Raw genomic sequence first — 23,797 nt, forward strand, 5'->3', positions numbered from 1 at the left:
AGAACAAACCAAACCCAAAGCTAGCAGAAGAAAAGAAGTAACAAAGATCAGAGCAGAACAAAATTAATTTGAAACAAAAAGTACAAAAGATCAATGAAACAGTAAGTTGATTCTTTGACAAAATAAAGTAAATTGATATACCATTAGTTAGATTAACAAAGAAAAGAGAGAAAATTCAAATAAGTTCAACGAGAAATGAAAATGGAGCCATTACAACCAATACCACAGGAATACAAAAAATACAAATTTTATTCATGTCTACCATGAACATGTCTATATACACAAACTAGAAAATCTAAAGGGAATGGATAAATTCTTGGAAACATAAAACTGTCCTTGATTGAACCAGCATGATATGGAAATCCTGAACAGACCAAAAACAAGTAGTGAGATTGAATCAGTAATAATAAAAAAAAGTTGCCAACAACAACCAAAAAAAACCCAGGGCCAGATGGATTCACAGCTGAGTTCTACCAGATATTGAAGGGAGAATTTGTACCAATCCTACCGAAATTATTCCAAAAGAGTAAGAAAAAGGGAATCCTCCCTAACTAACTCTATCAAGTCAGTGTCACTCTGATACCAAAACCAGGGAAGGACATAACAAAAAAAGGAAGCTATAGACCAATTTCCTTGATGAACATAGATATAAAAATTCTCAACAAAATACTAGTACATCAAATTCAACATCACATCAAAAAGATAATATACCATAATCAAGTAGGTTTCTTCCTAGGGATGCAGAGATGTTTTAACATACACAAGTCAATAAATGCAATATATCACAAAAACAGAATTAAAAGCCAAGCCATATGACCATCACACCAGATGTAGAAAAAGCATTTGGTAAAAGTCACTATCCATTCATGATAAAAAAAAAAAAAAAACCTCAACAAACTAGGCATAGAAAGAACATACATTAAAATAATAAAAACTCTATGTGACAAACATAAAGCCAACATCATCCTGAATGGAAAAAAGTTGAAAGCATTCCCCCAAGAACTGAAACAAGACAAGGATGCCTACATTTACTTCTGTTCAACAGTACTGGAAGTCCTAGCCAGAACAATCAGACAAGAGAAAGAAATTAAAGGCATTCAAATTGGAAAAGAGGAGTCAAACTATCTCCATAGGTCAATAATATTCTTACATATCTAGAAAACACTAAAGACTTGTCCAAAAGACTTCTAGAATTGATAAATGAATTCAGCAATGTCTTAGGTTACAAAATCAATGTACCTAAAGAGGCAGCACTTCTATACATCAAAAATGACCAAGCTGAGAATCAAATCGAGAATTCAATCCCTTTTTCAATAGCTACAAAAAATAAAATAAAATACCTAGGAATTTATTTAACCAAGGTGAAAGGTCTCTACAAAGAGAACTATAAAACACTGATGAAGGAAATCATAGATGACACAAACAAATGGAAATACATCCCATGCTCATGGATTAGAAGAATCAATATTATGTAAATGACTATACTATTGAAAGCAATCTTCAAATTCAAAACATTTCCAATTAAAATACCAGCATCATTTTTTTCACAGAATTAGAAAAAGCAATCATCAAATGCATATGGAATCAAGAGCTAAAATAATCAAAGTGATCCCAAGCCCCGAAAAAAAATAAATTTAGATGTATCACATTCCCTGACTTCAAATTATACTACAAGGCTACAGTTACCAAGACAGCATGGTATTGGTGTAAAAGCAGTTACATAAACCAATGGAACAGAATAGAGAACCCAGAAATAAAGCCAAATTCTACAACCAACTGATCTTTAATAAAGCATACAAAAACACAAACTGGGGAAAGCACATCCTATTTGATAAATGGGTCTGGGAAAACTGAATAGCCATATATATGAGAATAACACTAGACCCCTATCTTTCACCATATACAAAAATCAACTCAAAGTATACCAAAGAACTAAATCTATAACCAGAAAACATAAAAATTCTAGAAGAAAACATAGAAAAAAACTCTTCTTGACATTGGCCAGAAAAGAATTTATGACTAAGACCCCAAAAGCAAACGCAACAAAAACAAAACTAAATAAATGGGATCCTGTTAAACTAAAAAAGCCTCTCTGCGTCAAAACAAATAAACACCAGAGTAAAGAGACAACCTACCAAGTGGCAGAAAATGTTTACAAACTATGCATCTGACAAAAGACTAATATCCAGAGTCTACAAGGAACTCAAACAAATCAGCAAGGAAAAAAAAATAATTCCACCAAATAGTAGGCAAATGACATACAGAGATTTCTCAAAAGAAGACATAAAACAGGTCAACAAATATATGAAAAAATGCTCAACACCACTTATCATCAAGGAATTGCAAATTAAAACCACAGTGTAATACCACCTTACCTCATCCAAAGTGGCCATTACTAAAAACAAAAAATATATATATATACAGATCTTGGTGTGGATGTGGTGAAAAGGAACACTTATACACTGCTGGTGGGAATGTAAATTAGTACAACCTCTGTGGAAAACAGTATGGAGACTTCTTAAAGAACTAAAAATAAATCTACTATTCAATACAGCAGTCCCTCTAATGGGTAATTTCCCCCCCCCAAAAAAGTCATTATATCAAAAGACACCTGAATGGGTATGTTTATCACAACACAATTCACAATTGCAAAAATGTGGAACCAACTTAATTGCCCATCCACTGATGAGTAGATGAAGAAAATTATATATACCATAGAATACTACTCGGACACAAAAAATAATAAAATAATGCCTTTTGCAGCAAATTGATGGAGCTGGAGGCCACTATTCTAAGTGAAGGAACTCAGGAAGGGAAAACTAAATACTGTATGTTCTCACTTATAATTGGGAGCTAAGCTACGGGTATGCAAAGGCATACAGAATGGTATGATGGACTTTGGAGACTTAAAATGGGAGAGGGTGGGAGGAGAGCAAGGAGTAAATATATACCTGTTGGATACAACATACACTACTCAGGTGATAGATGCAATAAAATATCAGACTTTATTACTATACAATTGATCTATGTAACCAAAAACCACTTCTGCCCTAAAAGCTATTTAAATAAATTGGACTATGATCTTTATTTTTATAATTGCATTATGGATGATAGATTACAGACTACAAAGAGAACTGTAAACACTGCTGAAAGAAATTATAGATGATAAAAAGAAATGGAAATACATTCCATGCTCATAGATTAGAAGAATCAGTAACATGCACATGACCATACTATCTAAAGCAATCTACAGATTACTGAACCTGTATTCGGATACAGATTCAATATTGGAAATCAAAGAAATCCAACATTTGGATAATAGCAATCTACAGATTATTGAATCTGCATTAAGAATTGCATTAGGATAATCATTAAGAAACTATGGGAATAGGGCAGATAAGAGATAATAATGACCTAAACCAAGGCAGCAATACTGGAGAGGTAGAGGAACAACACACACACACACACACACACACACACACACACACACACACACACATTCACACATAGAGAATATGAAGGAAGTATAGTTTATAGAACTCAGATAAAGGGCTACTATAGACCACTGATTTTAAGGTGACATATATTAAACTTTCTATTTTAAGTTATAGGAGATGCAATATCATTCACTGAAGTTGAAAAAAGCATGAACAAGCAGATTTAGAGGAAATATGAGCTTGATTATGGACACATTGAATTTGAAGTGAAAACATCCAGAAGAAAGATATCAAACAGAGGAGCCCAAGCAAAAAGTCTAAACACTGAGGAAGATTTACGAACCTTGAGTAGCAAGGTGGTAGTTGAAGCCTTAAAAAGAAATCTGCGAGAAAGCAGTGGTGGAGGAGAGCTGAGACTAAAAGAGTGGATCATGACCCATGAAGCAGCCAAAACCTTGGGGATTGGCAAAGCCATCGCTGTCTTAACTTCTGGTGGAGATGCCCAAGGTATGAATGCTGCTGTCTGGGCAGTGGTTCAAGTTGGTATTTTCACCGGTGCCCATGTCTTGTTTGTCCATGAGGGTTATCAAGGCCTGGTGGATGGTGGTCACACCAGGGAAGCCACCTGGGAGAGCGTTTCGATGATGCTTCAGCTGGGAGGCACAGTGATTGGAAGTGCCCGGTGCAAGGACTTTCGGGAACAAGAAGGACGACTCCAAGTTGCCTACAACCTGGTGAAACGTGGGATCACCAATCTCTGTGTCATTGGGGGTGATGGCAGCTCACTGGGGCTGACACCTTCTGTTCTGAGTGTAGTGACTTATTGAGTGACCTCCAGAAAGCAGGTAAGATCACAGATGAGGAGGCTATGAAGTCCAGCTACCTGAACATTGTGGGCCTGGTTGGGTCAATTGACAATGACCTCTGTGGCACTGATATGACCATTGGCACTGACTCTGCCCTGCACCGGATCATAGAAATTGTAGATGCCATCACTACCACTGCTCAGAGCCACCAGAGGACATTTGTGTTAGAAGTGATGGGCCGCCACTATGGATATCTGGCCCTTGTTACCTCTCTGTCCTGTGGGGCCGACTGGGTTTTTATTCCTGAATGTCCACCAGATGATGACTGGGAGGAACACCTTTGTCACCAACTCAGCGAGACAAGGACCCGTGGTTCTCATCTCAACATCATCATTTTGGCTGAGGGTGCAATTGACAAGAATGGAAAACCAATCACCTCAGAAGACATCAAGAATCTGGTGGCAACACGTTTGGGATAGGACACCCGGGTCACTGTCTTGGGGCATGTGCAGAGGGGTGAGACGCCATTGGCCTTTGACAGAATTCTGGGCAGCAGTATGGGTGTCAAAGCAGTGATGGCACTTTTGGAGGGGACTCTAGATACCCCAGCCTGTGTACTGAGCCTCTCTGGGAACTAGGCTGTGCGCCTGCCCCTCATGGAAAGTGTCCAGGTGACTAAAGATGTGACCAAGGCTATGGATGACAAGAAATTTGATGAAGCCATGAAGCTGAGAGGCCGGAGCTTCATGAACAACTGGGAGGTGTACAAGCTTCTAGCTCATGTCAGACCGCCAGTATCTAAGAGTGGTTCACACACAGTGGCTGTGATGAACGTGGGGGCCCCGGCTGCAGGCCTGAATGCTGCTGTTCACTCCACTGTGAGGATTGGCCTCATCCAGGGCAACCGAGTACTTGTTGTCTGTGATGGTTTCAAGGGCTGGCCAACGGGCAGATAGAGGAAGCCGGCTGGAGCTATGTTGGGGGCTGGACTGGCCAAGGTGGTTCTAAACTTGGGACTAAAAGGACTCTACTCAAGAAGAGCTTTGAGCAGATCAGGGCCAATATAACTAAGTTTAACATCCAGGGCCTCATCATCACTGGGGGCTTTGAGGCATACACAGGGGGTCTGGAGCTAATGGAGGGCAGGAAGCAGTTTGATGAGCTCTGCATCCCATTTGTGGTCATTTCTGCTACAGTCTCCAACAACGTCCCTGGCTCAGACTTTAGCACTGGGGCTGACACAGCACTCAATACTATCTGTACGACCTGTGACCACATCAAGCAGTCAGGAGCTGGCACCAAGCGTCGGGTGTTTATCATCGAGACCATGGGTGGCTACTGTGGCTACCTGGCCACCATGGCTGGACTGGCAGCTGGGGCTGATGCTGCCTACATTTTTGAGGAGCCCTTCACCATTTGAGACCTGCAGGCAAATGTTGAACATCTGGTGCAAAAGATGAAAACAACTGTGAAAAGGAGCTTGGTGTTAAGGAATGAAAAGTGCAATAAGAACTATACCACTGACTTCATTTTCAACCTGTACTCCGAGGAGGGAAAGGGCATCTTCGACAGCAGAAAGAATGTGCTTGGTCACATGCAGCAGGGTGGGAGCCCAACTCCATTTGATAGGAATTTTGCCACTAAGATGGGCGCCAACGCTATGAACTAGATGTCTGGGAAAAATCAAAGAGAGTTACCGTAATGGGCAGATTTTTGCCAATACTCAGGACTCTGGCTGTGTTCTGGGGATGCGTAAGAGGGCTCTGGTCTTCCAACCAGTGACTGAGCTAAAGGACCAAACGAATTTTGAGCATCAAATCCCCAAGGAGCAGTGGTGGCTGAAACTGAGGCCCATCCTCAAAATCCTGGCCAAGTGTGAGACTGACTTGGACACCTCAGACCATGCCCACCTGGGGCACATCAGTCGGAAGCTGTCTGGGGAAGCTGGCGTCTAAACCTCTCTGGAGTGAGGGGAACAGATTACCTGATCATGGTCAGCTCACCCCCTGATAAGTCCACATCTTGTCAGTGTTTTAGCTGTTTTTTTTTCATTAGGTGTCCTTTTATTCTGTACCTTGAAGCCATGATCAGTTCTGGCCAGGAGCTGGAAGAGGGGGCACTGGATGGAAGCTTCTTTTAGGTAGAATTTAACATGACTCCTATCCCAGCTTCATCTGTCACACAAGGCTGGGCACCTCTAGTGCTACTGCTAGATATCACTTACTCAGTTAGAATTTTCCGAAAAATAAGCTTTATTTATTTCTTTGTGACAACAAAGAGTTCTGGTTCCTCTACTCCTTTTACTATGGTGACAAACTGTAACTACAATAATAAATGCCAACTGGTCAAAAAAAAAAAAAAAAAAAAAAGAAAAGAAATCAAATTACCCTAGGCAGGAAAGTCAGAAGAGAAAAGAGAGAACATTGGGGCACATCAACAATAAATTATAGACCAAGAAATATCTGGGACAAGACCAGGAAGAAAGAGAAGTAGGTGATTCAAAAGCACATGAGTTATGAATCATAGGGAAGGGAATGGTTTCCAAGGAAGATAGAAACGATCAGTTTCAAACACCACAGATAAGATAAGTACTGTGGAGGCCTGAGTCATCAGTTTCCTTGCCAGGGTGGTTTCAGCAGGATGAAAGTGCAGTTGGAAAAGTTACCTGAAAGGTAAGTGGAGATAGCTGGGTAAAAGTAGCAGAATGAAACCATCCATTTACCCTTGCTCTCTTCCGTATCCACCCACGTAACAGTAAAGAAATTTTTTAAACCATTGTCCTGTGAAGGACAAAGCAAACAGGAGAGGATAACAATTTTGGGAAACTAGACTTAAAATGGGAGAGGGTGGGAGGAGATGCCAACTGATAGATGGTTGGCAGATGATTTAGCAAAGTGAAGGAAGTTGTATTCTCAACCAATAATGAGGAAAGCTAAGCAATCAATTTGCACCCCAGATTCCCTACCCAACTATTCTGGAAATAGCAGTACCAGATGTTGATGCCAGTGGGATTTCGATGGAAGGCAGGATTTAAAAAAGAAAGATTATTTGAAAGTTTATTTAAAAATTACTCAAACTCCAAATGGTCTCTCTTCTCCAGCAGATAGTCTTTAGCACTTTATGGAAAACTGGAGATTTACAGTAGGCAGAAAATGAAAAAATATATATATATATATTATGCTAGAAGACAGTCCTTGGTTGTGTACCATACAGAATTCACTGGGGTTTAAAGGAAATTTTCATACTCTATGTTGAAACCTCCAGCCTTCTTCCCATCTCTGTCCCAGAAATCTGGTACCAGAATTGTACCTTCCAGACTGGAGAGTAGAAGAATCTTCATGAGTGACTCTGATCAGCCTAAGGAAAAAAGACCTAAAAATACTGATATCTGGGATTTCCCAAAGAAACAGCTGAAATAACCAAAACCTGACCATAAAAATCAAGCCCACAGTTCACAAGCCGGAACTCACCCTACTTTTACAGAGCTTCCCATCAGCTTTACATTGCTATCACCTGAAACATAAGCAGATAGTTACAGATGCCCAGACAAGTAAAGACAACATCTAACGTGAAAGGCAGAAAACAAAACATGAAGCAAATAATTATCTAGGCAGGGAGGTGAAAACCACTAAAAACTACCATTAATATAGTCACAGATAAAGTTTAGTGCATCTGAAATAGGAGCAGGATATTATAAGTAAATAAACGAAATAATCAAAGAATAACAAAGAGCTCTTAGAAAAATAAAAATATATTTTCAGAAATAAAAACCTCATAAAAGGGCTTTGAAGATGTGGAGGACCTCTCCTATAAAGTAGAATAAAAGACAGGGATAAAAAATAGAGATAAGAGGATTCGTGTAGTGGTTCATGCCTCTAATTCCAACACTTTGGGACACCAAAGTGGGACCATCACTTGAGCCCAAGAGTTCAAGGCCAGTCTGAGCAACACAGTAAGACCCTGTCTCCACAAAATTAAAAAAAAAATTAGCCAGGCATGGTGCATGCCTGTAGCCCCAGCTACTTCTACTCAGGACGCTGAGGCCAGAGGATCGCTTGGGTCCAGGAGGTCAAAACTGAAGTGCACCAGCTCCAGTCTGGGCCACAGAGTGAGACCACAGAATAAGACCCCATTTCAGAGAGTGAGACAGAAAGATATAGAGAGAAAGGAAAAGAAAATTAGAGAATCAAAGAAGTCCAACATTCAGTTAATAAAAGTTTCAGAAAAAAATAGAAAAAATGGAGAAAAGGGAAGCACTAAAGAACAAATCCAAGAACATTTCCTACACTGAAAGCATACACTGAGTGCCAAGAACAACAGATAAAAATTAGCCACATGAAGGCATAACCTGAGCAGTTTCAGAACATTGTGGATGAATATATAAAATGTAAGTAAAGTCACATACAAAAGATCAGGAATTAGAGTGGCTTTAGATTTTGTCAGCTTCATTGAAGGGTGCTTAACAAATAAAAATTGTATGTATGTAAGGTGCACAATATAATGTTTTGATATATGTATACATTGTCAGATGATTACCACAATCAAACAAATTAACATATCTCCCTTTTCACATAGTTATAATTTTTATGTATGGTAACAATACTTAAGATCAACTTTCTTAGCGAATTTCAAGTATGCAAGTACAGTATTATTAACTATAGTCATCATGCTATAGGGTAGATTTTCAGAATTTATTTATCCTGCATAAATAAATCTTTGTACCCTTTGACATCTCCCTATTTTAACTGCTCACCCACCTGTCCCTGGCAACCACAATTCTACTCTGCTTTTATGGCTTCGACTTTTTAAGATTCCATATATAAGTAAGATCATGCAGTGTCTCTCTGTGTCTGGCTTATTTCACTTAGCATAAGATCCTCCAGTTTCATCCATCCTATCTCAAATGACAGAATTTCCTTTTTTAAAGGCTGAATGATATTCCACTAAATAAAGTTCCATAGATATAATATCACATTTTCTTTTTTCATTCATCCAGCAACAGACATCTAGGTTCTTTCCATATCATATTATACCTAATGCTGCAGTGAACATGGAAGTTCAGAAAACTCTTTGACTGTGGCGACCCAGTGGCCTAATGGATAAGGCATCAGCCTCCAAGAAAACTCTTTGACTTACTGATTTCCTTTCCCTGGACATATGCTCAGAAGTGAGATTACTAAATCATACGATAGTTCTATTTTTAAATTTTGAGGAACCTCCATACTAGTTTTTATACTGGCCATACTATTCATTCCTACCAATGTATAAAAGGATTCTCTTTTCTCCACACCTTCACCAAAACTGATTTTTGTTCTTTTGATAATAGCCATTCTAACAGTAGTAAGATAATAACTCATTGTGGTTTTGATATGTTTTCCCGATTATTAATTATATCAATCACATTTTCATATACTTATTGGCTATTTGCATGTCTTCTTTGGAGAAATATCTTTTCAGATTCTTTCCCCACTTTCATTTATTTATTTATTTATTTTGAGACAATATCTCACTCTGTTGCCCAGGCTGGAGTATAGTAGTGTGATCATAGCTCACTGCAGCCTCAAACTCCTGGGCTCCAGAGATCCTCCTGCCTCAGCCTGCTGTGTAGCTGGGATTACAAATATGTGCCACCACACCACACTCAGCTATTTATATATACACTTTTTTGGGGGAGGCCAAAGATTTATAAATATTTATATATCTTTGGCCTCCCAAAGTGCTGAAATTACAGGCCTGAGCTGTTATGCCAAGCCCACTTTTTAATTAGATTATGTATTTTTTGCTATTGAGTTGAGTTCTTCATATACTTTGGATATTTATACCTCATTAGGTGTACAGTTTGCAAATATTTTCTTCCATTCCATAGGGTGATTTTTTCCTTTTCTGTGCAGAAACTTTTCAATCTGATGTAGTTTCATTTATCTGATTTTACTTTTTTTTTTGCCTATGCTTTTGCTGTCACATAGAAAGCATCATTGCTCAGAACAATGGCAAGAAGCTTTATCCCTATTTTTTATTCTTGGTGTTACAGTTTTAGGACTTACATTTAACTGTTTAGTCCATTTTGGTATATTCAGGAGAGAGAAGTTGGCAGACAGGAAGCAGGACTAGCTTGCAGCTCCTGCTCAGACAGGCAGAGCAGTGTGTGGGGGCTCTAGAACTACTGCAGAAATATATCAGGGAAGCTGAGAGAACCCACAGGCCCTCTGAAGGAAGTGGATTGGTCCTGCAGGACCTGGGAGACAGCCCACATACTATGAGTGCCCAAGCTGTGACAGTGAAAAGAGGAAATCCTCTAACTTGAACACACGCCCTCACTGGGAAACCTGAAGGTATATATCACAGAATGATTTGACCTTACCTGGAGCTGAGTCAATTTAGAGAGCCAAGTAAAATAGAGTAGTAGAGGAAGCAGTAGGAAAAGCCCTGTGGGCTCTTTGGGTCCCCATTGAAGCCATTTCTGATTTGTCTCACAGGAGTACTTGGGGAGGGCTGCCAGGGAACTGGAAAAAGACTACAAGGAGAAGGAAACCTCCAGCTGAACTTTGTAACAATTCCAGCTAAATAGGAAATCTCCTGGCCAGAACATGGGGGAGGGCATGAACCCAGTATGCAGACTCAACAGGCCAAGAGGTGCAAAAGTTCTGCTTGCTTTCTCAGATGGTAGGCTGGTAGTATCGGGCAAGTTCTCAGCCCTGCTCACCCACTGCCTGGAAACAAACTTTGTGCTGTTGTGGAGAGCACAGTGGAATTGAAACCAGCCTTTTTGGTTGTGTGGGAGTTGGGCAAAGCCTGTAACTGACAGTTCTTCCCCACTTCCATGACAACCTTTATGACACAACAGAGGCAGCCATAATCTTCGGGAAAACATAACTTCATTGATATGGGAACCACACCCCCATTCCCACAGCAGCTACTGAAAGCCCTGCCCAAGGAGAGTCTGAGCTCAGACATGTCTAGCACAGCCCCCACCTGATGGTCCTTCCCTACCCACCCTGGTAGCTGAAGACAAAGGGCATATTCTCTTGGGAGTTCTAGGGCCCCACCCACTGCCTGATCAGCCCTATTCTGCCACAGTTGATGCTCTCTTGAAAGCGCCACCTCCTGGCAGGAGGACAAGCAGCACAAAAATAGTGTAGTAAAAAAACAAAACTAAGGACCCTCACAGAGTCCACTTCACACCCCTGCCACCTCCACTGGAGCAGGTGCTGGTATCCATGACTGAGGGACCTGAAGATGGTTCACATCACAGGACTCCATGAAGACAGCCAGTACCAGCCCAGAGCCTAGTAGCCCTGCTGAGTTGCCAGATCCAGAAGAGAAATAACAATCACTGCAGTATAGCACTCAGGAAGCCACATCTCTAGGAAAAGGGAAAGAACACAGCATCAAGGGAACACCAATGGGACAAAAGAATCTGAATAACAGCCTTGACCTCCCAGATCTTCTCTCTGACATAGCCTACCCAAATGAAAAGGAGTCAGAAAAACAATTCTGGTAATAGGACAAAACAAAGTTCTTTAACACCCCCCGATAATCACACTAGCTCACCAGCAATGGATCCAAATCAAGAAGAAATCTCTGATTTACCTGACAAGGAATTCAAAAGGTTGATTATTAAGCCAATCAAGGAGGCACAAAAGAAAGGTGAAGTTCGATTTAAGGAAATTTAAAAAAAGTTACAAGACATGAAGAGAGAAATCTTCAGTGAAATAGCATAAATTTTGTTTTAAAAATCACAGCTTCAGGAAATAAAGGACACACTTAGAGAAATGAAAAATGTACTGGAAAGTCTCAGCAATAGAATTGAACAAGCAGAGGAAAGAATTTCAGAGCTCAAAGACAAGGCTTTTGAATTAACCTAATCCAACAAATACAAAGAAAAAAGAATTTTAAAAAATGAGCAAAGCCTCCACTAGGTTTGCGATTATGTTAAATGACCAAACCTAAGAATAACTGGTATTCCTGAGGAAGAGAGAAATCTAAAAGTTTGGAAAATATATTTGGGGGAGTAATCAAGGGAAACTTCCCTGGACTTGCTAGCAACCTAGACATCCAAATACAAGGGCACCCAAGAAATTCATCACAAAAAGATCATCACCTAGGCACACTGTCTTCAGTTATCTAAAGTCAAGATGAAGGAAAGAAACTTAAGAGCTGTGAAGCAAAAGTACCAGGTAACCTAAAAGGAAAACTTATCATATTAACAGCAGATTTCTCAGCAGAAACCTGACAATTTAGAAGGAATACAGGCTCTATCTTCAGTCTCTTTAAACAAAACAATTATCAGCCAAGAATTTTGTGTCCAGTAAAATTAAGCTTTATAAATGAGGAAAGATACAGTCTTCTTTCCTTCAAACAGTGCTGAGAGAATTTGCCACTACAAACCTAGCACTTTAAGAACTCCTAAAAGGAGTTCTAAAACTTGAAACAAATCCTGGAAACACATCAAAACAAAACCTCGTCAAAGAATAAATCTCACAGAACCTATAAAACAAAAATGCAATTTAAAAAAGTTATACAGTTGAAAAATAATATGTATGAATGGAATAGTACTTCACATCTCAATACTAATACCAATTATTCTTAGCTTTGGTTGTTTAACTAATACAGAATGTAAATGGTGTAAATGCTCCACTTAAAAGATACAGAATTGCAGAATGGATAAGAATTTACTAACCAAGTATCTGCTGCCTTCAGGAGACTCACCTAACACATAAGGACTCACATAAACTTAAGGTAAAGGGGTGGAAAAGACATTCCATGCAAATGGACACCAAAAGCAAGCAGAATTAGCTATTCTCATATCAGACAAAACAAACTTCAAAGCAATAGCAATTTAAAAAGACAAAGAGGGACATTATATAATGATAAAAGACCTTATCAAACGGGAAAATATCACATTCCTTAATATATATGCACCTAACACTGGAGCTCTCAAATTTATAAAACAATTACTACTAGACCTAAGAAATGAGATAAGCAGCAACACAATAATAGTGAGGGCACTTCAATACTCTACTGACAGTACTAGACAGATAAGACAGAAAGTCAACAAAGAAAATAATGAATTTAGATTATACCCTGAAATGAGTGGACTTAATAGATATTTACAGAACATTCTACACAACAACTGTAGAATATGCATTCTATTCATCAGCACATGGCACCTTCTCCAAGATAGACCATATGATAAGCCACAAAACAAGTCTTAATAAATTTAAGAAAATTGAAATTATATCAAGTACTTGCTCAGACCAGAGTGCAATAAAATTAGAAATCAACTCCAAAAGGAACCTTCAAAACCATGCAAACATATGGAAATTAAATAGCCTCTTCCTGAATGATCATTGGGTCAACAATGAAATCAAAATGGAAATTGAAATATTCTTTGAACTAAACAGTAATAGTAACAAAACTTATTAAAACCTCTTGGATACAGCAAAGGTGCTGCTAACAGGAACATTCATAGCCTTAAATGCCTTTATTAAACAGTCTGGAAGAGCACAGATAGACAATCTTAGGTCACACCTCAAGGAACTAGGAAAACAAGAACAAAACAAACTCAAACCTATCAGAAGAAAGGAAATAACCAAGATCAGAGCATAACTAAATGAAATTAAAACAAAAAAGATACAAAAGATAAATGAAACAAAAAGCTGGTTTCCAATACAGATGGATGTGGCTCCTTCCAGGTTCCTTAGTGGATAGAGCTAGATTTAGTACTATGGCCATAGGCAGTTGAAGCTAGTCCATAATAAGATGGTGTCCCTTTGATCTATAGCCAGGACCATGCTCAGGAAGCCTGCCGCTGTGGTCCAGGCCTGCCTTCTCAAAGTGGCTCTCCTTGGTTTTGGGCTTAATTTAGGTTTTGCAACCTTCCCCAAAGTTCTCACAATGGCACATTTGTCCATGAATGGCTTCCAGGTAATCGAGTGGGAGAACATAAGCTGAGGAACTCCTATTTTGCTGTCTTGCTGACCTGAATTTCTTAACAACACTGTAACAATGACATTCAAAATTCTGTGGGAAAGTGCCCTTCAACTAAGAATTCTATACACAACCACACTACAATTTAGTCTGGTGATAGACTATACATGGTGATATAGACTGCACATGTCAATGATAGACATGCAAGGAACCAAAATATTTACACACATACACTCCCTTTACAGCCTTCCACCAAAAATTACTGAAAGGGAGATATTCTGCCAAAATGAGGGTGTGGTAACAGGAAGCAAATGAGGGTGAGGTAACAGGAAGCAAATCTACCTCAATAGTGAAAAAAGGAAATGGTGAGTAGTGAAGAGAGATCCCAGAATGACAGCTGTTTGCCAATTGTGGGTGATAACCAGTCTAAACTGGAGCAAGTTGGAAGGCAGGCTCCAGGAGACATTTCTATAAAAGATAAAACTAACAAAATCCCTGAAGTGTTTGAATACAATGAGAGATTTAGACCATTGAGGGCAGATACACAAAAGTACATAGAAAAAACTAAGCAAATGAGAGAAAGAGAAAATGTTAGATCCAGAAACAAGAAGGGCCTGCAGGAAAGAATCACATAGTCATGTGACTCAACCATGAATGTCATTTAAAAGTTAAAATCACATGACATCAAAATTAATAATATATAACTATATTAGAAAGATAGTTCTGGGAACTATATATGTGAAGGAGGATATTATTAAGAGATGTATTTCATAAAATAAAAGTAATCAATAGACATTGCCTGAAATGGTAAAATGAAGAAGTATGTTATGTAGCAAAATGAAGAATGTGAAATAAAGGAAGTAAAAGTGTATTGCTCATGGGCTACAGAAGAGGTAAAGCTTGGTCTGAGAGTGCTGTTTTCTTAGTATACTCTTGGGGAACTATTTGACTCTTGAAAATGAGGGGGGTTTTTTTTGCAAATTTTACATTTTGATAAACATTTAAACTAAAATTTTAAATAGTGAATGGGTGTTGAGGATGTAGATATAAGCACACATGAGTTTTGGATTGATTTGATGAAGAAAAAAAGGCCAGTGATAGGAGTTTATTTACAAAAAAAAAAAAAGTGAGATGCAATGACAGAGTCAGAATATCAAGAGATGTTGAAAATACAGATGAAAAAGGAAATGATTAAAGAGCAGGCTCCTGGTCCTGCTGGAGACAGGAAGAACTGACCTGGAGAATAGGAAAGGGTGCACCTTTTTTTTCCCCTGAAACAAAGAAAGGGAGGTAAAGTGCATGTAAATGCAGAAAGAAATGAGGTGATATTAGGAAACAGAAGAGAATACACAACATTCTAATACTGAACTCTCAAAACCTGATGAATTATGGAATATGAATATTCACCAGACATTTGAGATATTCTTCCTAATTTCCAAAATCAATCTCCACTATTTTCTTTAATTTGTGGGGTCAATATGTTCACTAATCCCTGGTTTATTATCTAGCTCCTGTTCCAATGACTCCTGCAATAGCAAATGTGGAGATGTGCTCATGTGCACATGTATGTGTGCATGCGCATGCACACCCACACACACACACACACACACACACACCCCTTTCTCTTGCTGACAGACATCTACTTACTGAGAATATTCCTTCTGGAAAGACTATACTGATAGCACAGTGGAAGGCTTTGATGTTCTCTTATAACTAAAACAATTTTTTCTCTTTTTACATCATTATTTTCATCTTTCAAGGAGACTAATGCTAAACAGCAATATTCTGTGGTAGATACCAACTCACTTAGCTTTCGGGACTCTACATTTAAATTAGAGTCCAGTGATAGGTTTATCACATTTTGTTTTCTAGGCATTTCTAGTGACTCTTTGACCTGGGATATCACCAACTATGTCCGGTTAAGTCACATCTTCCAAATAGTAAATCATAACCCTGGAGCAATAGATAGTAAATTATCTCTGGTCTCTTCAATGGCATTAATTTTCTGTTTTTTTATATCAATCTGCCCATTAGTATAAGTAATTTCTGGTCACAGTTCAGACACAAATAAATAACATGAATAGAAAATTTACAGTATATCAGATGTCATGCTAAGCTCTCTGCATATGTGAATTTATGTAATTCTCCTCACAGTCACCCTATAACATATTAGCCTGCCTTAGGAATTTGAAGTGACCAAGCCAGGATTCAAACCTAGATCTTTCTCTCTATATAGTACTAAAATAGCTAGTGCTACTAGTTTTCCAGCTGCCATGTTCCAGGGGCAAAAGAATAGGGCTTACACTTAGACAATGGTTTTGAAAAAGATGGTATAGACGCCTTCTCCTTTTCACTCCACATATGCAAGCCCTTAAAACAGTTGCCATCTACTACAAAGTTTATATAAACCCCTCTCCCACACAAACATCCTTCCTGAATTCTTTAGGGTTTGAATATGAGTGTGTGTGTGAGTTCACATATCAGGACCTATTTATATATTATCTTATCAAATCTGACAACATCATCATGAGTTATACATTATTGTCCCTGTTTTATGGAAAAGGAAATTGAGATTCAGAGGGGCTCATGGACATGCCCTTCTTTGAATAGCTTGAGAGTGCCAGGCCTAAGAGTGAGTGCCAAGCCTGAGAGAAAGTGAATGCAACAATAGAATCATCTTTATAACCAAACTTTAAGTTCTGTAGCTGGGAATAACAGTATATATGGTTGTATCCTCCCTCTCAGTTGCTTTTCAGTATATGACCCAAAGGTGATGGAGATACGTAAATGTTTTTATTAATTTTAAAAAGCATCTTTTTGAACCATCCATTTAGGAATATGGAATATATATATATATATATATATATATATGATACATATGCATGATATTCTATATATGATATAATTACATTATAGTAATATATATCTAGGAAATCCTATAAGATTATATAAGAACACATAAAAAGATGCATTCTAATCCCCATATGGTTTAAATGTAGCAACTGATAGTTTTTTAAACCCAGCTAATTATTTTTTACGATATAGGAACAGTCCAAGGTTGTTCATTGCACATAAATATAAGATCATACAACAATTATTCCTTCACAGGGCTTGTGTTGTACGACTCAAGGTTTAACAATCCCATATGGATGCTGCAAACAGATGTGCCTGGTCCTTTTAGAAGACAAAGGCATTTCCCTGAACGACTTCATCTCTTTCCTGCTAAAGCAATCATGCTAATCATGAGTTCCCCTTGCCTTGCAATATTCAAAAGACAGTCTCTTCTCACAATGAACCAGGAAGCAATATTCTGCGTTGTATGAAAAATCCGCCTGACCAAATTATCCTAAGCTTGAGACGTTTTTAAAGTAGAATCAGTGTGAAAACCACTTGTCAGCATTCCTCCAAAAAGTTTCCTGAAAAATTTCCACTACCTGAACTGTTTAATCATGACTTTCACTTTCCTTGTTTCTTACTTTTTGATCACTGAAAGGACCTTTGTTTATTTCAGCTGTAGCAGAAGAAGGATTGGCATAACACAGGGGCATTTTAATAATAAAACATGTCCTCCAGAGTCAGAAAATGATTATTTATTTATGTGTCTTTAAATACCTTGTTTTTTAGAGTAATTTTAAGTTCACAGCAAAATTGAGAAGTACTAAGATTTCCCATATACTCCTTTCCCCTACATATGTATAACCGCCCCCCCCCGAAGTGGTATGTTGGTTACAATTGATGAACCTACACTGATACATTATTGTCACCCAAAGACCACAGTCTACATTCGAGTTCACTCTTGGTATTGTACATTCTATGAATTTGGACAAATGTATACTCACATGTATTCACCATTATAGTATCATACAGTTTCAGTGCCCTAAAAATCCTCTGTTCTCCACCTATTTGTTGTCATTCATTTCTTTTAAAAATCATATAAAGTTAAATTTTCCTTTTAAAGAACCCAGATGTATCAAGGACATCAAAAATAGAGTATGTGTGTTCATGCTATATGCATCATCTTCAGAGAGTTCGGCCTACTTTACAGACTTTTTTCTTTCTACAAGGAAGATTCTAGAAATTGTCGAAGTTTATTTTGTTAGAAAATAAATAAGAACAAATTTGCACACAGATGCCAGCTAAACCCACGGCAGGCTTTAAAATACAAAACAGTTCCATATTTGTCATTATGCAAAACATCACAAATATGAGACCGTTACACCCAAGGGAAGTACACAAATTTAAAAATCTCATCACTTTCCTGACTTTCAGAGACTTGCACTCTTCCTCCATTTCATGCTACATCACGTGTTACTGTTTCATCAAGCAAACAGTTTGTTTCATTTAAAATTTCTTCAATGAGCTTAGTGAGAACAGCTGCAATGCAGTTCTCTCCCCCTCACATTGATACTACTGAGTATTCTGTCTTGTTCTGTTTTTACTCTAGTCTTGATTAACCATATTTGCAAAAATTCTGCTTAGCTACCTGTCTCCATAACTAATTATTATTTCCCCCAGGTGAGTGGAAGAGTGGATAAGCAATGTCAGTATACTTTTTATAGGAAGAACAAATAAGCTAACAATCACAAAGGAAGGAAGGAAGGGAGGAGGGAGGAAGGGAGGGAGGGAGGGAGGGAGGGAGGGACAGGAGGGGAAGGGGGAGGGAAGGCAAAGGGGGGAGGGGAGGGGCACAGAGGGGAGGCAGAGGAAGGGAAAATAACTTTTTGTAATGGTTTGCCCTGGTCTTTTTTTTTCTTTTTTTGGCATGACCTATCAACATAATAGTTATATTGTCATTAGCATAATGACAGTTACTCTGGGACAGGAGTCAAGGCAGAGGCAAGAAGTTTCTATTAATATTTGTCTCCCCTGGCTTTAGTAGATAAACTATAGTGATGAATCTTATACATGTTACCAATCTTGACATTATCTGACCAATGAGTACATACTCCCCAAGCTGGAAGAGATAAAGCACACCATTTCCCCACCCCTTGCTGCCATTATTTTAATAATTGAGTTCACTACACTATATTTTAACAACTCAACAAAATATTTTTTGGCAAGAAACAAAGATATATGGACAAAAGTCAAAGAATAATGAAATAACACATTTAAGCTGTAATATAAATATTCTCTAATAGACTAATCAGATGCTCATTTATACATTGCACAAAGAATTACCATTAATGAAGTAGAACTGCCAAGACTGAATGCTGGAAATCAACTGGAGGAAATGCCAACACTAAATTTACACACAGTTTGGATGTATAGAATTAATCCCTTAATTTTCTTTAATTTCACACATCTGGTACTCTTTATTCCTGTGAATTTCCATATATAAAGAATCACTAAGGACATAAACTTTGCATTGTTCTCTAAAACAATATGGTTTCTTTGGAGTTGCCTAAGATGCAACTTTGCAAACACATGCCTCTTTGTTGGGGTAACATTAAGAAGAGTAGATACTCATCACCCCTGAAAGATATGGTTATAAAAATCTAGCAATGCAAAATCTTCAGTGTCAAAATTCATTAACTCTAATACACACTGCTAAACCACTGGTAGCAAACTATATACACATGACACCCTTGATCAGAGGTATGTTACTACCTCAGCACATCTTATGTTGTAAAAGGGTCCTTTCTCTAGAAAAAAAAACTCTGTATAGAACATAAATGTATGCATTTGGGATCCACTGATGGTGACTGAAAATCTAGGGACAATAGATGCATTCAATATTAATTCTAAGTTTTCTCTAACAATAACCGTGTCCTCCCAAGTGAAAGAGATTAAAAAAGTTCCCCCAAAATCCTGTTAATTTTATTGCCTACTGATGAAAAAAGTGAATAAATCAGATCCAATTTAATTAGCTAAATGTCCTTACATAGTTTTTCCAGGAAAAAGTACAAAAAGCCCCTGTCTGAAATCTGTAAGACTATTCTTCATAACATCATATGCATGGCAGTTTCATTACCAATAAGCAAAATAATGAAATGATGTATTAGGATACCTGATTTCTAGTCCTGGTTTTGTCATTCAGTAGCTATATGATAGGAAACATGTTTAATTTTCTGGGTTTTCATTTGTATATATTTTGCTTATGAATAGGAATTTGTCTGTCTTGCTTTATTCCGTCTTGCATTATTTATAATAGTTTCTAAACTCAGTTACTAAAATATATGAAGGGCAGAAAAATTATATTACAGAACTAACAATGTTATCAACTTCCAATTACATCTCTTTTATTTCTATTCCATTATTTCCCTAAGGGCACTGGTGACACACAACCATTACCAAGCAACATAGACAGCTTGGCAGAAGCACAGGTAAATGGGAGCCTGATTGTCCAGTATTAATATCTACTGATATAATTAATCAAGCTGGCAGACATTCCTGGGAAAACAAGTGCCTACATTAAGAAAATAGCGTGTATGTGTTTAACAGTGATTTCCAGGCAGCTCTCCTGGTTGATATCAAATGAGTGACTAAATCCAGTTCAGCAAAAGTTTTCTGTAACAGTCCAAATAAATACTTTGGGCTTACAGGTCATTGTCACAGCAACTTAACATAGCCACTGGAGTACAAAAGCAGCCAGAGACAATACATAAATAAATAAGCAATGAATCAAATAAATTGATAAACAATTAATAAAAGGCCATTTTCCTCTTTCTCTTAAAATCTGAAGGCAGAGAGAAACAACTTTATTGAGATGTATTTTCCTAGTCATGGTACCATCATAGATATGTTCCTTTAGTTAGTTCTATAGGAGTCCTCCTTCTTTCATATCTTACCTTAGCTTTGGAAGGAGGCTGTACTATCTCATTCTCACTATGTCATGTGTGATGCAGCTTGTTAAAGAAGTCCTTATACTTGGAAACTGCACTTAAATGTACCTTCTATAAAGGATCTGAAGTTCCATTCAAGACAATGGTTAGCTATAGGCCAAGAGAAAACTGAAACAGTTCTTAAAAACCCAAACTTAACATACTATGACAGACTCAGATTTCAGAAGTGTAAGCTTTAGTTTATACTAAATAATGAAAGCAGATTGTCTTTAAAGAAGCTATCACTTAGATTATTGTTTTTCAGGGCTGGGGAGTGGTGAGGTGGACTTGTAATATGTTGTATTCAAGTCATCATTTAAGACTTAAAATACCTTTTTGCTAAAGATGACTAATAAAAAATGAAATATGAAAGCTAACATTCAGATGCCAGGTATGGTGGCTCACACCTGTAATCCCAGCAATTTGGGAAGCCGAGGCAGGAAAATCACTTGAGGCCAAGAGTTCAAGACCAGCCTGGGAAACATAGTGAGATCCTGTCTCCGCAAAATGTTTAAAAATTAGCCAGAGGTGGTAGTGCATGCCTGTAATCCCAGCTACTCTGAAGGCTGAGGTGGTAAGACAGCTTGAGCTCAGGAGTTTGAGGTTTTAGTGGGCCATGATTGAAGCACTGCATTCCGGCCTGGGCAACAAACAGATTGAGACCCTGTCTGTTAAAAACAGAAATAAAAACGAAAATCTAACTTTTGGGATCAAGGTAGCAATTGATCAACGTGGCAACTGATTGTATAATAATAGAACTCTCCTAGATTTCTTCAGATGTGAGGCTCAGGAGACAGTGAAAGCTACCTCCCTAGGGTTCCACTGCTTGAAGAACCCTTTGTCTTAACTTGCTCTGTGGTAGCAGCAGAAACAGAAGTTCCCAGTTCTCCCAGATCAGAGACACTCACTTTCTAGTAAGCTGCACAGCCACCTCCCAGAGGACTGATTCTGTCCTTCACCACATGACACCAAGACCCTTCTTGAGCCCACTTTCTCTCTTGGGCTAAAGGAAGCTTTCCTAGATTATAGTTTGAAACTGTCAACACATTAAAGAACTACGCCCTTCCATCAGGAAAACACTTCCTACTTTCTCACACTTATAAGAGGTAAACTAATTAAATATTTTCTACAGAATAAAGGAATTTTGTTTTCTTGTCTTTCTTGCAAATAACAAATTCTCTGCAAAGAAGAAAAAAAAAGTCATCTCTAGAGAAACTCTCTGCTTAGACGTTTGCTCACAGCATTTGAAAGGGGCCTGTGGCTGAACAGGAAGAATCCAACTTGGGAAAATGACAAACTACATATTAACCACAGTGGTGTCACAGTGCATTTTGGCATCTTTGTTTTAAAAGCAAAAACAAAAAAGCCACTCTTTTTTTTTTTTTCTTGAAAGACGTGCATTAAGTCAGTAGGGTAACTTAATATTCATGATATTCTAACATTGAGAGAAAACAGCAGAGAATCTTTTCCTAAAGTCTCAACAGAAATCAGATTGTGAATATCTGCTTATGTGCAAAGGACTTCACCTGGAAAGTAATGAGAGGGCACAGCTGCTGTAAGCAAGTGAATGCATAGATTGAACTGGATTCACCATAGTAACTAGTCAAAACTAGTACAAAGGAAGAACCAGAAAGAAAAGCAGGAGGCAAAGACCAAGGTCAGCATTTAGAGGCTATTTCTCTGGGACAAAAAAAGTCAGAGCAAATCCCAGAGACATTTCAGAACAGAACCATATAGGCCATGGTTGAGAGTAAGGGGATGGGCATGTGAGGAAAGCCTTATTGATCCTATTATTCAGTCCTGGAATTGGCAGGGAGGAGAATGATTGGCCTTCCTGAGTATATTCTCTAGAAGTAGTTCATATTTAAGGGTAGGTAGACTGTGATGAAAGAGGGGAAAGAAAGCAATACAACTAAAACACTGTGTGTTCGCATCTTAAGTCAGATAGAGGACGTGGTTAAAGCAAGGCCCCTTTTGTTATGTGTGGGACCCCTCACCAACCAGTGTCCAGACCCTGCTGCAACTTAGCACTGTCTCTTGACTGATTTTCACTGCTTTCTAAGCCTGTCTATCTCTCTTTTAAGGCCATACTAATTTATCATCATAACAAACAATTATCCACCCATGGTCACAGCCCTGACTTTTGGGTGAAAATCTACAAGGCCCACTAATGATAGGATTAAGAGCAATGAACTCAGTAAGAGTGAGACAGGCGGATAGAGGTGACAATTCAGAAGAGAAACTTCAACAAGAGGGAGCTCCATTGCTATGGCTTGCCAAAAGGCGCAGCAAACAAAACAATCCTCATATTTTCTTGATACAATGAGGCCATGAATTGTGAAATGTGCCATGTTAATATCAGCTTTTCAGGATAGCAGGGTGAAGGGAAGGGAGCCACCCCACTAAATATATACATCATTTGTAAGATATTTTGTAATTTCAGAAATATTTTTTAAAATATGCATCTTAGAATGAGGATATAAAGTACAGTAGATCCATGAACAAAACAGGTTTGAAGAGTGTGGGTCCACTTAGTCACTGATTTTTTTTTAAACATTGGAAAAATTTTTAGAGATATGTGACAATTTGAAAAAAATGGACTACTGTATAGCCTAGAAACACTGAAAATTTAAGAAAAACTTAGATATGTTGTAAACACATAAAATATATGTAGACACTAATCTTTTATCATTAAATACTACAAAATTTTAAAAAGTTAAAATTTATCAAAATTTACACACACAAACACAGACCTTACATAGGATCTGTGTGTCATTTCCAGTTTAGAGAAATGTAAACAAAT

At 38.0% G+C, this 23,797-nt stretch overlaps 1 long non-coding RNA gene and 1 pseudogene across 1 annotated transcript in view; one reads left to right on the top strand and one right to left on the bottom strand.

Annotated features, from left to right (window-relative positions):
- Window positions 1–23,797, bottom strand: part of LOC118144265 (uncharacterized) — a 437,346-nt gene that overhangs the window by 19,930 nt on the left and 393,619 nt on the right. The window lies entirely within an intron of this gene.
- LOC100413820 (ATP-dependent 6-phosphofructokinase, muscle type pseudogene) lies at window positions 3,818–6,621 on the top strand (annotated as a pseudogene).

This window comes from Callithrix jacchus, chromosome 9, assembly GCF_049354715.1.
Source record: "Callithrix jacchus isolate 240 chromosome 9, calJac240_pri, whole genome shotgun sequence".
Classification (NCBI taxonomy): Eukaryota; Metazoa; Chordata; class Mammalia; order Primates; family Cebidae; genus Callithrix; species Callithrix jacchus.